This window comes from Schistocerca cancellata, chromosome 7, assembly GCF_023864275.1.
Source record: "Schistocerca cancellata isolate TAMUIC-IGC-003103 chromosome 7, iqSchCanc2.1, whole genome shotgun sequence".
Taxonomy (NCBI): domain Eukaryota; kingdom Metazoa; phylum Arthropoda; class Insecta; order Orthoptera; family Acrididae; genus Schistocerca; species Schistocerca cancellata.
In genome coordinates, this window is record NC_064632.1 from 54,954,545 (window position 1) to 54,968,380 (window position 13,836).

Below are 13,836 nucleotides of genomic sequence, written 5' to 3' on the forward strand. Positions count from 1 at the left end.
CACCTCAGTGTCGCTGTGGCTCACAAATGACAGTTGCTGGACTGCCCACTTTCAGCCGTTCTGCGGTGAACTTTTAACTTTCCCAGCACCCTACCTTCGGTGTTTGGTGACGGTGCCTCAACAGCAGCTTTAGTTTTTCATTTTATTCGTGGGGGTGGATTTTATTATTTGAGCTAAGTTTTGCGCATGTCCTTTGTCCCTTTGTGTCCTCCACCCTAGTGCTTTATTCGTGGAGGTTTTAATGTGTTGCTGAGTGGCTGGCTTCTCCTTTTTATTGTCATGGACAGACAGCCAGCCAGCCAGCTATGGGAATCTGCTCTCTTGTTTTGATCCCTTCCACATGTTTCTTGCATCTCTGTGGTTTTCTTGTCCAATTTTATCCATTTTAGTGTTTGTTGCTCTTGTGTCATTCTTGTGGGGTCTCCTTTCTTCCAGTTGCGGTTTGTATGTCTCGATTATCTTACTCCCACCCTTGTGGAATTATTTTAATCGGAATGAGGGACCGATGACCTAGCAGTGTGTTCCCTCCCCCTCCCCCTTTTTTAAACCAACTAACCAATCATAATTACAATTCTTAAATTTATCCGGTACATTGAGAATGTTTATTTGGTACATTGAGAATGCAATCACTACACTACCAATCTGTGAAGCTGTCTGTTTGTTCTGCCCAACACATGAAGTATAGTGCACTCTTACATAGTGTATTCTTATTTAAAAATATCAGGATTGATCTTAAATCTTTCCTCAAAACTGTTAATATAACAACTAGTGTGATTAAAACTGACAACCAAAGAATGGAAATAAGATTATTAAAATTCAACCACTGAGTAACTGGAATACTTTCTTCTGTAGACTGGCCACAGACCAGTCTGTACTTAACAACCACCAGCAGAACAGTAAGAGCCCTCTCCACATAAAGCATTAACCATTTTCGCTCACCTGTCGTGCGGAAAGCCACCAAAAATACGATCGTTGTTACCTGCCAACTTACATGTTTCACCCACTGTCTCACTGCCTCTGATGGCCCTGCATGACAAAAAGGCTCTGAGCACTATGGGACTTAACATTTGAGGTTATCAGTCCCCTAGAACTTAGAACTACTTAAACCTAACTAACGTAAGGACATCACACACATCCCTGCCCGAGGCAGGATTCGAACGTGTGACCGTAGCGGTCGCGCCGTTCCAGACTGAAGCGCCTAGAACCGCTCGGCCACACCGGCCGGACCTGCATGACATTTTGCGTTTCTATTTCCACTATTGCTATTGGCAAACTGGAGCCCCAGAGAAAAACTGCTGCAGCAGATACAAAGCTACTGGTTACTTTCACGAAAAACCACATTTATTCATTGCGCGCGCGCACACACACACACACACACACACACACACACACACACACACACACACCAGGTTAAATGATGGAGCAAGGTTTGTTAATGCTTCAGGTGCCCATTACTGGTAACATAATGAAAAGAAAACCACACATTTCCTTCAGAGAGCATAGTGGCACAGAAAACCGTCAGGTAAAACACACACACACACACACACACACACACACACACACGTTATTGCATATTGGTCAATATCCTGTCGTCGCATCCTCCACCGAAAATTTTTCAGCTAGTCTACAATCTGTTCTTCACCCTGCATCTCTTGCTAACATGTGATGGTGAACCTCTTGTAATTCTTCTTCCTTCATTGCTGAAGTGCCATGATAAGTGGCTTGAACATTGTCATCTACACAGTACCTAATTTTGCATAATTAACTGTGGTTGCATTTTAGAATGGGTGGCAGTTTGCATGAGTGGTCTGCACCTTCTGCCATTCTGAGGCTTTGGCTATGCTTTTTTATGACCCCCAGGTTGGCTGCTCAAACCGTCTGAAATGCCATGCTTTCTACCAGATTTGTGCACTACCTCATAATCAATTTCGCTAAATTTTAATGCCCATCATCAGGTCAATGTGATTGAAGGATCATTCGGTCCTAATAGCCACTTTAATGCCATGTGGACTGTTACAACTTCAAATTTCCTGCCTTACAGATAACAACGAAAGTAAGTGATACTTTAGATCAAGCTCAAGACCTCCTTTTATGTAGTTGAGTAATTCTGTTTGGTTTTATGACTCGATTCATGTGCTGTTGGGTGCTCTTTACTACCGACTTTGTAACTCGGAACGCATCTCACTGCTTGATTGCCCTCATCACGAGAGAGGATAAACATTTTTTTTTTTTCAATTCAGAAATACACATGTCTAGTTGTTAGTGCATTTTTGAATCCCTCAAATCGGGGACTGACAGTCAGCCGTCCACTGAAATTTCCGACCCTTCTTCAGCAAGTGCGTTACCGGTCCAGTAATGTCAGCAAACTCTTTGACTTATTTTGTATAATAATTTCATAATCCCAAAAAATGACTGCAGTTGTTTCCCTGCTTGTGGTGGCGAGAAGTCAGACTGTACATATCACTTTCTAGTCATTCTTGATGCCATTGTGGCTAATTACATGGCCTAATAGCTCATTCCTGCCACTGCAAAGTAACGCTTTTCAATGCTAACTGGCAAGGCAATGTCGAAAAGGCATTTGCCCATATTGGTAACGCCAACATGTGATACTAATTGCAGTCTTCGGCTGGTCCTCTGCACTACTTCCTTATGATATTAACCACATTGTAGATCCATCGGTGAAAAACGCTTGCCCTGACTGAGACTGTCCAATGTTTCCATGATGTTCTATGTAGGATACGCATGCATGATAGTTCCAACGTTGAGGTAACGATTTTGGCAGTATTTCCATGTTCCTTCTGATGATATTTTGGGCATGATGACAATGGGGACTTCACATATACTACAACTCCCTTTAAAAATGTCATCATTCGGCAGTTGATTGACGGGTGTCGCTGGTGATTCTTGAACTGTATCACAAGCTTGTGTTGGAAAAAGAGAGATCCAGAGTTGCAACTTTGGCTGTCTCATTTTGCATCACAATCTAAAAACGAGTTTCTGTGTGACATAACACGCTACAGTTACGCATATACCAGGAGCATTTCTATGGCTACCCTATCACTCTCCTTCAAGTGCTGTACTTTTTTGCGTAATGCAGTTGCAGTGACAGTTTGCACGGGTCCACACTTGACCTTTCTAAGGTGCCCTCATGCAGGGTAACCAAATAGGTAATTAATAACCCCTCCAGTAAAACCACTTCGTCAGAGCCAAAATCATCCACAGTAACTGGTTCCAAGTACTTTTCATTCACATTTTGAGTGTGTGCCATGCCTATGTAAAAAATAGTGCAACATATGCAAATTGTTATTATGTTCCAGTCGCTCTAGAACACACAAAATATCATTTGGGAGGTCAGTACCTACACTGCGCCTTCTGGTATTTTATATGTGAAGTGAACCTCAGTGATCGTGTATGCTTTTTTAAATGGGTTCCACTTTCATCCTATGAGAACCTTGTGTCAGCAAACACTGATCAGCCAGAACATTATGGCCACCGACTTACTATCGATAGAGACGCGTACAGGCGATAACGTCATGTTGCGAGGAATGCCTGCTAGTCTACACAAAACCACAGTGCGTGTGGTATCATTGAGCATGCTATCTGTTTGTAGAATGGGGAAGGCACATAACCAAGGGCAGATTGTGATGACTCAGAGGCTCGACACGAGCATTTCGGGAACCAGACGACTTGTCAGGTGTTTGAGGAGTGCTGTGGTGAGCATCTTCAATAAATGGCAAAACCACGGTGAAACGACGTCCAGAAGTCATGGGGTTGGGCAACCCCTCATTGCAGATATCGGACGTTGTAGGCTGGAAGACTGGTAATACAGGACAGGTAGCGTACTGTGGCGGAACTAGCATCAGACTGAATGCTTGGCAGAGTACAAGTGTGTCTGAACACACAGTGCATCAAACGCTCCTCAGTCGATGACCCATCCACGTGCCAACTTTAACACCACGTCATCCACATTTACGATTGAAATGGGCACACGACCATCGGCAGTGGAAGTTTGCACAGTGGCAGAGCATTGATGGTCTGATGAATCCCGATACATTCCTCATTACGCCGAAGGGAGGGCGCGAATCCGTTGTCTTCTGGGGGGGAACAGCTCATTGACACCTGTAGTGCTGGATGGAGACATGCTGGCGGCGGCTCCATTATGCTCTGGGGAGGATTCACAGGAGCATCCATCGTCCATTGGAGCTCATTCAAGGCACCATGACGGCCAAGGAGTATCGTACACTGGTTGCAGACAACATATACACCTTTATGGCGGTCATGTTTCTTGACGGCAGTTGTATTTTTCAACAAGATAATGCGCCATGTCACAAGGTGAGGAGTGTGATGGATTGGTTCAAGGACACAGTGGCGACTTCCAATTGATGTGTTGCCGCCCCCCCCCCCCTCAAGATCGTCGGGTCTGAACCTGATTGAACCCATCTGGGATGTGATTGACCATGGAGACTGAGCTCATCATTCCCCTTCCCAGAATTTAGGGGAACTAGGCGATGTGTATGCAGATGTGCCAGATTTCTCCAGCGACCTACCAAGGCCTCATGCTTGCATAAGGACGTGTCGCCACTGTTACCTGTACCAGTGTTGGACGCGCCTACTGTTAGGTAGGGTGGTCGTAATGTTCTGGCCAATCAGTGTATATTCGCAGCTGTTTCTCCCAGTAGTAACAACAATCCATCATGTTCGACATTGTGCTGTGAATTATAAATTTCTGTGTGATGCTTACTCACTAAATCCAACACCAGGATTCCAGAATTATTTAACATCAAGATTGTTCAGTGCCCCTCACTGGAATGCAGCTACACTTCCAGTTGCTCTCGACAGTTCCTCGCTTACATATAACAGTTGAGGACAGTTGACCCTCTGCATTGTCCCCTACTCCCCACAACCTGTAACACCGAGAATTCAGCCTCTTCGTACCCAGAAGGTCACGACTTTCTGCCGACACACAGCCCTTTGTCCACTAATAACTTGTATTCCGTACCATTCATTATGTCGGCCAAACAACACGCCACCTCAGCATATGTCTTTGTAGCAGTGAACTTTTCTGGGTATGCTGTTTGATGGTTGTGGAATAGTTTTTCAGTGACCTTTACCGTCCTGTTTCTCATTCCTACAATCCTGAATTTGGTGCCCTACCATTTTACATTCATAGCACTGTGATTGCTGCATTGCTTCCAAGTGTGGCGTCCCGACACTTGCGTTTTACCTTCGAGGAAAAAGCGCTTCGTTTATCCTGCACTTGGTTGCCGGCTACGTAGCAACCTCAATGGCAGAAGCAAAATTATTTTGATTTTCCACCTGCACTCTCCTCGACATGTCGGGTGGAAGCGTCCTCAAAAAACTGGCGCACTGTGTCAATTCATAAGTTTGCACATTTATTTTCCTAATCGTATCTGAGAACGTTACCACCGAATCATTCCAGTTTTGGGGTATGCCGTTGAGATGATGCCTAAAGAATCTTGTTCAACTCTGTTTACTGTATTCTATTTATGTTGTTCAACACCTCATGCTGCATTATGTACGTCTTTGCCTCGCCCATTAACCATAATTTAGCCATGTGCAAACATAGTTCATCCGAACAACACTCCAGACTCGCTGCTGCTTCCAAAATTATCAGTAAACACTGACGTATACTCAGTCGTTTTACCTGATAAAAGGGTCCGTCCGCAGCTCGTGGTTTAGTGGCTAGCGTTGCAGCCTATCGATCGCTCACGGGGTCCCGGGTTCGATTCCCAGCCAGGTTGGGGATTTTCTCCGCCCGGGGACTGGGTGCTTGTGTTGTCCTCATCATTTCATCATCATTCATGAAAGCGGTGAGATTGGACAGAGTAAAGTTTGGAAATTTGTACGGGCGCTGATAACCGCGCAGTTGGGTGCCACACAAACCAAACATAACCTCCCTGTATAGCCTCATTGCCTCCTGTCAGTGTATCCACGTGCCTTTACAAAGTAGCATTAGTTTCCTCCTGCGTGGTTACATGTTCCACCCATCTTCTGACCGCTTTCAGAGTCGTCATTGCTCGTGTTTGTGACCCTGGCTTTTTCTCATACTCTATCAACAAAAAAGTATAATACGGTGTCTGTTTCCTATAGTTATCTTCTAACCGAAACACATCTGCTGGTGTCTTTAAGTTTTCATGCATCGTACCTGCAGGTTTCTGTGCATATCAGGTCTCGCTACCAACGTTGTCCCATGCCCAAGAATGGAAGAAGCAACAAAAATAGGAAGTCCACTCACCATACTTCTACCATCAAAATTAAAACCCGTAGTTTGCGATGATGCCACAGTTGGAACGTCCTCTTGATGCAGAAACTACTGACCCTAGAACATTTGGTCTGGGAGTTGACCCTAATAGTGGTGGAGCAATCGGTTAATCGTAGGCCATGAGAAAATGCCGCTGGACATGTGTAGAAGAGATGGTAGAGACTAGAACTGTTCGTATGGCCGTTAATGAAACATCCTGACATAGGTGCTGCAAGTGCGCTAGTCGCCAAGGTCAGTATTGTTGGCTCGGAGAGATCGTGTTAGCAGCGGCAGCCACTGGTTTTCAGCACAACGCCCGGCAGTCTGATGAACTCTTGGTTGCCGCTTACGACACTGGGAAGAGGACAGTGTTTGAACTGTAACATCCAGCATGACCGAAGTCGTCGGCCCACACTCGACCGTGGCCAGCGACGATGAACGTGCTGAGAAATTGGTGTACATTAACAGGGAGACTAGGGGGCCCTCTTTCAGGCTAGAACGTGGCGACCTACCAGGTAGGTGGTCGCTAATGGAAGCAGCGGTACGAAGGCGCAAAGTCGTTTACATATGGGACACACCTCAGGCGGTCGCCTGCTGCTACTGGAAACGAAAGTCCTGACTGGATGCTTCATCTGGCATTGCAGTGGCCTTCGCTTCCCTGTAAATAGCTGATGTGTTGAGCATTACGTACACAGTCTAATCACGGTCGTATACAGAGACGCCAGCAAACATATGAGAATGAGTGTCTGGTATGAGGATATTTATGAGAGTCTGCTGGGTGGTACTTCAACAGCAGCACCCCCACCGCGGAAGAAACAACAGGTTATGGTGACTTCATTAATTCTGATTTACTTGTTCAGCCAGCTCCTGCAGGAGCCCAACAGGAACTATACTATTGATAGCTTCATCCTTTAGACACACTGGCTGACTTATTCCGAGTGGTCAGCAGTCTTAATAAGTGCTCAGTCATTCTGAATACATCTTCTTGTGAACCGGAGTTGGAATTCATCTGGCACTTCCCTCTGTAAGTCGTCATTTTGCAGAGTGTCGCAGGAGCGGTTGACCGCACCCAATGAGCTCGTGGTGCAAAAATATATTCGAAATCGTGCGTGAACATTGTGGAAAAGGTATGTCACATCTGCGCACATCGTAATGTTTCGGAAACAGTTCGTTTACGTGAAAAAGAACGCATCCACGAAGCTCGGTTTCTTCTTTGCTTGCCAACTTTTATCACTTGGGAAATACAAATGCAGAAGCGCGGCACTAACTTCCACTAGCTCGCCTTTGTTCATTTCGCTACCATGCTGTGGCCCTTGTAAACATTACTGGCTCGGAAATATATTGCCGCACATATTGCCGAACATGACTGCAGTTCTTTTGGATACATTGTCAGGAGTACGCAATTTCTATGGCCCTTGTAATCGTTTCTGCATGTGTGTTGCGTCTGCAGTATTACAAAGAAAGGTTCGTCCTTGCACATCCCGCCTAACTATATTTGTGGGTGTTTGGTTTCGTATTACATTATTTTCTGACAGCAGGGATGCTATCTCCTGTGTCGTCCGCACAAGACACAGCAAGGGTTAAAGCACCACAGGCGCAAAGATTCGATCTGGTGCTAGTGCCATACAGACTCGGCACTCGTCCAGGCTTGACAGGGAACGTAATTTAGTGAACAGACAGTAGTTGTAAATTATATTTGCTACGTACTGCGAAGTTTACCTGCGATTATTTGCACGTAGCCATTGAGGGCCTTTTTTCGTGTTATATTACAAGCCGTGTTGCAAACTTAATCAATCAACAATTTACAAAGATAGGTAAACTTTTTTTAACTCATTTGTGTGACTGTGTTAATAATTTGTCGGAGTGTTGTAGAACCTTCGTTATCCTATCCTGTTACCCGACGCTGGGGCATAGCTGTGTAATAGTGGCAGGGAGAAATTGTCTTAGCGATGTACTGTATCAGAAGCCGTGCACCAACTCTCAAACTCGGCCTACCGTAATAGTGGCAACTTGGCCTCCACAGCAGTAGCGATGAGGCCTTTACAAAACTGGCGGCGAGGCTTTACAAAACTATCGTACACTCACTTTTGTAAAATGCGTGATTTGCTGGAAGAACGTTTGAGTGGTCGACCTGTGATTGACGTTGAGCGACCTGACGATAGTATTGTTCATAGGACAACGCTATTGTACACACCTCAAAGTTTCGCATTATCTCGGTTCCCAGAGTTCCGGAACCTGTAAAGAAAATTGGAATAGAGATCAACATAAACATCATTTCCGCCCTTTTTATTGCTCATGAAAACCACACATTGCATGTTGTACCACCATACAGCGAGACCTTCAGAGGTAGTGGTCTAGATTGATGTACACACTGGTACCTCTAAATACCCAGTAGCACGTCCTCTTGCTTTGATGCATGCCTGTATTCGTCGCGGCATACTTCCCACAAGTTCATCACGGCACTGTTGGTCCAGATTTCCCCACTCCTCAACGGCGATTCGGCGTAGATCCCTCAGAGTGGTTAGTGGGTCACATCGTCCATAAACAGCCCTTTCCAATCTTTCCCAGGCAAGTTCGATAGGGTTCATGTCTGGAGAACATGCTGGCCACCCTAGCCCAGCGATGTCGTTATCCTGAAGGAAGTAATTCACGGGATGTGCACGGTGGGGGCGCGAATTGTCGTCCATGAAGACGAATGCCTCGCCAATATGCTGCCGATATGGTTTGCACTATCGGTCGGAAGATGGGATTCACGTATCGTACAGCCGTTACGGCGCCTTCCATGACTACCAGCGGCGTACGTCGGCCCCACATAATGCCACTCCAAAACAGAAGGGAACCTCCACCTTGCCGGCCGCGGTGGTCTAGCGGTTCTGGCGCTGCAGTCCGGAACCGCGGGACTGCTACGGTCGCAGGTTCGAATCCTGCCTCGGGCATGGGTGTGTTTGATGTCCTTAGGTTAGTTAGGTTTAAGTAGTTCTAAGTTCTAGGGGACTTATGACCTAAGATGTTGAGTCCCATAGTGCTCAGAGCCATTTTTGAACCTCCACCTTGCTGCATTTGCTGGACAGTGTGTCTAACGCATTCAGCCTGACCGGGTTGCCTCCAAACAAATCTCCGACGATTTTCTGGTTGAAGGCATAAGAGACACGCTTCGGTTAAGAGAACGTGATGCCAATCCTGAGCGGCTCATTCGGCATGTTGTTAGGGCCATCTGTACTGCGCTGCATGGTGTCGTGGTTGTAAAGAGCGACGTCGCCATGGGCGTTGAGAGTGAAGTAGCGCATCATGCAGCCTATTGCGTACAGTTTTGAGTCGTAACACGACGTCCTGTGGCTGCACGAAAAGCATTATTCAAAATGGTGGCGTTGCTGTCAGGGTTCCTCCGAGCCATAGCCGTGGTAGCGGTCATCCACTGCAGTAGCAGTAGTAGTAGCAGCAGCAGCCCTTGGGCGGCCTGAGCGAGGCATGTCATCGACAGTTCCTGTCTCTCTGTGTCTCTTCCATGTCCGAACAACATCGCTTTGGTTCACTCCGAGACGCCTGGACACTTCCCTTGTTCAGAGCCCTTCCTGGCACAAAGTAACAATGCGGACGCGATCGAACTGCGGTATTGATCGTCTGGGCATGGTTGAATTACAGACAACACGAGCCGTGTACTGACTTCCTGGTGGAATGACTGGAACTGATCGGCTGTCGCACTCCCTCCGTCTAATAGGCGCTGCTCATGCATGGTTGTTTACATCTTTGGGCCGGTTTAGTGACATGAACAGTCAAAGGGACTGTATCTGTGATTCAATACCCGCAGTCAACGTCTATCTTCAGGAGTTCTAGGAACCGGGGTGATGCAAAACTTTTTTTGGTGTGTGTGTGTGTGTGTGTGTGTGTGTGTGTGTGTAGGAAAGTAAAGTATTGACCCTCAATGGCTTTTAAGGCCGGCTTGAGTGGCCGAACGGTTCTAGGCGCTACAGTCTGGAACCGCGCGACCGCTACGTTCGCAGGTTCGAATCCTGCCTCGGGCATTGATGTGTGTCATGTCCTTAGGTTAGTTAGGTTTAAGTAGTTCTAAGTTCCAGGGGACTGATGACCTCAGAAGTTAAGTCCCAGAGTGCTCAGAGCCATTTGAACCATTTGACTTTTAAGGATATGCAGGACGATTTAGACAGTATTTCCTCCTGACAGAGATAGGTTGATTACGGCACTGAATTAACATTTGGGTAGAGCGGGTTTTATACTTCCTGCCGCCCATCCAGATTGCGGTTTCCCGTGGTAGTAATAACTAGAATGCAGATGTGCGACTGAAATTAGTTAGTATATTACGAGTGCAATGTAACGCTAGGTTTGTAGAAATTCGGGAGAACTGGTCAGTTTTGTCGTGTGCTGCTTCAAAGGTCAGATTAAGACAAGCACTATAGGATAGTTTTTAATAATACTAATAATTTCATAGACTTAGACTGCAATGAATGACACAGTTTGTCTTTATGTTTTTAGCCCTTTTTTCCGTAGTCGCAGTTACATGGTTAACACAGATTATGTAGCGTCTCACGTAGTCTTAGTGTAAATAATACTTTTATTACGGTCGCAAAAGACTGTGGTATTCTCGTATAACCTGTATTATTTTATAATGAATTATGATTATTTGCATCCAGATTACAACTGTGTGTTTTGTTTTCCAGTGACACGAAAAGCCAGTGTTGGTTGTGTAGTATGTTTCTTCGTCCTCTCACTCAGACACTTATTAAAACGTATTCTCACTTTGTCGCGCGGAATTTTCATCGTAGCTAGATTTATGTGTGCGTCAACATATCTACAAGTTGCTGGAATTTTTCTACTCCGTGACCTTTACTTTAAAGTCGTCGTTGTATATTCCTTGTGGCCTTGCCGAAAAAGTTCAAGGTAACAAAGACATTACTGTTCGTCATGTTTGTCCTTGACTTCTACAGATCGTACGGAATTTCTACCAGATGCATAACAGTAGCAAATATTAATATATCTAAGTTGAGAACCTGGTATTAGCTTGCAAGTCATAGTGAATAACCGCTTGCTGAATTTTATTTCGTGTGTCACTGGATGACAGAGATCCATTGTTTTCACCTAAGGAATTATTTGTTCACATTTCTTCAAAGTCGTTTGGCAAGCGCAGTACTTGGTCACCTGCCTGCTTTTCAGACGGCTCATCCACTCCACTGCTCCTCAGACGTCACCTGCTCGGTTCTTAAAACTACGTCGTCGTTTCAGAACAGATGCTCCATTTATAACAGAATGAAAGGTGTCCTGTTTTCAGGCATTCTGCTGTCGTCGTGAGATTAAGCGCCCATGTAGACATCAAATAACGTTGTGCTTCTTAAGGTACGCTTTGTTGGAGAAAATATCGAGGCAGACTCGGGTACATCCGAGCTGTAGCAGATCATATATTCTGAACGGATTCTTTGTGATGATATTTTAAGGACACGACTTAAGCCTAAATACGACGTTCAGTATCTCAAGAATGGCCGCGTGAACTTGTCTCCTCATGCAAGCAGCTGGCAGCCTTGAAGGGATCTCAGCTCACAGTGACACCACAGCTGTCTATGTTCAGTTTTAATTTTGGAATATGCAGTCTTTCACTGTTCTTGCCTCTTGCTGCTGCAACAGACTTAGGCAAACAGATAATTTTGAAACCTTCGATTCCCATGCCATTTAGCGAGAAAAAATATCATAATCAACCGAATTTGTGAGGTGAATATCATTAGAGGCTGTGTTCAATTTTCAGCTAGATCAGGAGATACGTACGGACAACATGAAGGAAACAAACCTCTCCGATGACAGAGGGCGAGTTGTAAGATAATGCTGGTAGTCATCAGACATTGTACTTTTCTTGGACCTTAGTTTGAGAACTGTCGTATCCGTAACGGATGCCTTGTGTAAATATGTTAGGAATGAAATGACGGAAAGGTTAAACTGGATTCGTCGTTTGAGACACCAATTTTAAGTCTGTGTAGCCATTCTTTGGTCACTTATTTTGCTGTTACCTAAAACGTTTTTGAGGCTTTCCGGAATGATAATTTCAGCAGACAATACAGTATTCTTTGTCCAGTCCAATATCGCCAGTGCCCTTGTTCCTTCATTGCTGGCTTTATGTTAAACAAACCGCATTCCTCCCACACATCTTCCTCCTCGTGCGAGTATCTTCTGCAACCGTAGTCATTTTTTTACGATACCACAAAGTGTAAGATAGAGCAAATTACGTTTAGTCATGTAACTCCGTTAAATTGTTACTTTTAGGAAAGTTTAATTTACATTGTCAATTGACGATAAAAGACAGTAGTAAAAGCGCTATCAGTCATGTTGGCTTGCTTATCTTGGCGAAGTGAGACTGTGTGACGATCCGCAACACAATTTGAAATTTTCACATATACTTAGAAAAAATACATACTTCGCAGAGAGATGAATAGGCGTAATTCAACCGCAGTTTTTTTCCCTCCATTCCCCCCAATTAAAATAAGATTTAGTTGGCGTTGTTTAGGCATGAAACTTCGTTTACTATTACGTTTGGCCTGCATGTTGATTGCACATAAATTGTGGCAATTTTATATACTTGCTTTTGCAGTAGCATTACTGATTTTTTGTGTGATTGTATTTTGGATCACTTTATTTACTTTAGTGTTACGGTTGAGATGGGCTGCCACAAGCTTGTCTGAAAGTGAAATTGTGTAATTTCGAAATCGATCTCGTGGATTGAATACCATTAACAAAAAACTGGATGGACCTTGATATTGAAATGCTCCTGATACTGGTGTCAGCCCCGACAGATCTTCAAAAACATTGAGCGTGCTGTACAAACTGTGTCAAGGCCATCTACACTTACGCTTAGCCCTTTAATTGCTTCCGAAGGAAGTATGTCCCCATGTGCGAATATAATTTGATTTTATGGTTTCTGGAATGGCTCCCGCGGATTAAATGCCAGGCATTTTGCCTATGCTTTGTCATTTTGACACATCAACTTCGCTGTATGTAAAATTATAAACCGAATTAAAACCTGAATCGAATTATTATATTTTTTCTATGGTGATACACAACTATTTACAGCAAATATGTACATTTCTACACAGATGCAGACAATCTCAAGTGTATAATGGGTTTGCAGCCCTACAAATGTTCCAATGTGTGTGAATTCCTAAGGGACCAGACTGCTGAGGTCATCGGTCCCTAGACTTACACACTACTTAAACTATCTTAAACCAACTTATGCTAAGAACACAAACACACACACACACACACACACACACACACACACACACACACACACACACACACACACACGTCCGAGGGAGGACTTGAACCTCCGGCGGGAGTGGCGGCGCAATCCGTGACGTGGCGCCTCTAACCGCGCGGCCACTCCGCACGGCTTGTAGCCCTACATCCAGCTTTGAAATCCAGCTGGAAGTTTCAGCAGGCAAATTGTGAAGGTCTTCCATTGTGTGTTTGAATGCTCTGGGGGAACATTCAAATGATAGATGTTGTACAGTTTGCTGCCTTTCGCTGCGGTCACATTGAGGAGAGGGGTTCTACGCCCATGAGCGCACCGGTGCTCC

The 13,836-nt window shown here is 45.0% G+C and overlaps 1 protein-coding gene across 3 annotated transcripts in view; it reads left to right on the forward strand.

Annotated features, from left to right (window-relative positions):
* LOC126091847 (KH domain-containing, RNA-binding, signal transduction-associated protein 2-like) overlaps positions 1–13,836 on the forward strand; it is a 537,235-nt gene that overhangs the window by 471,352 nt on the left and 52,047 nt on the right. The gene's annotated exons all lie outside the window — the stretch shown is intronic.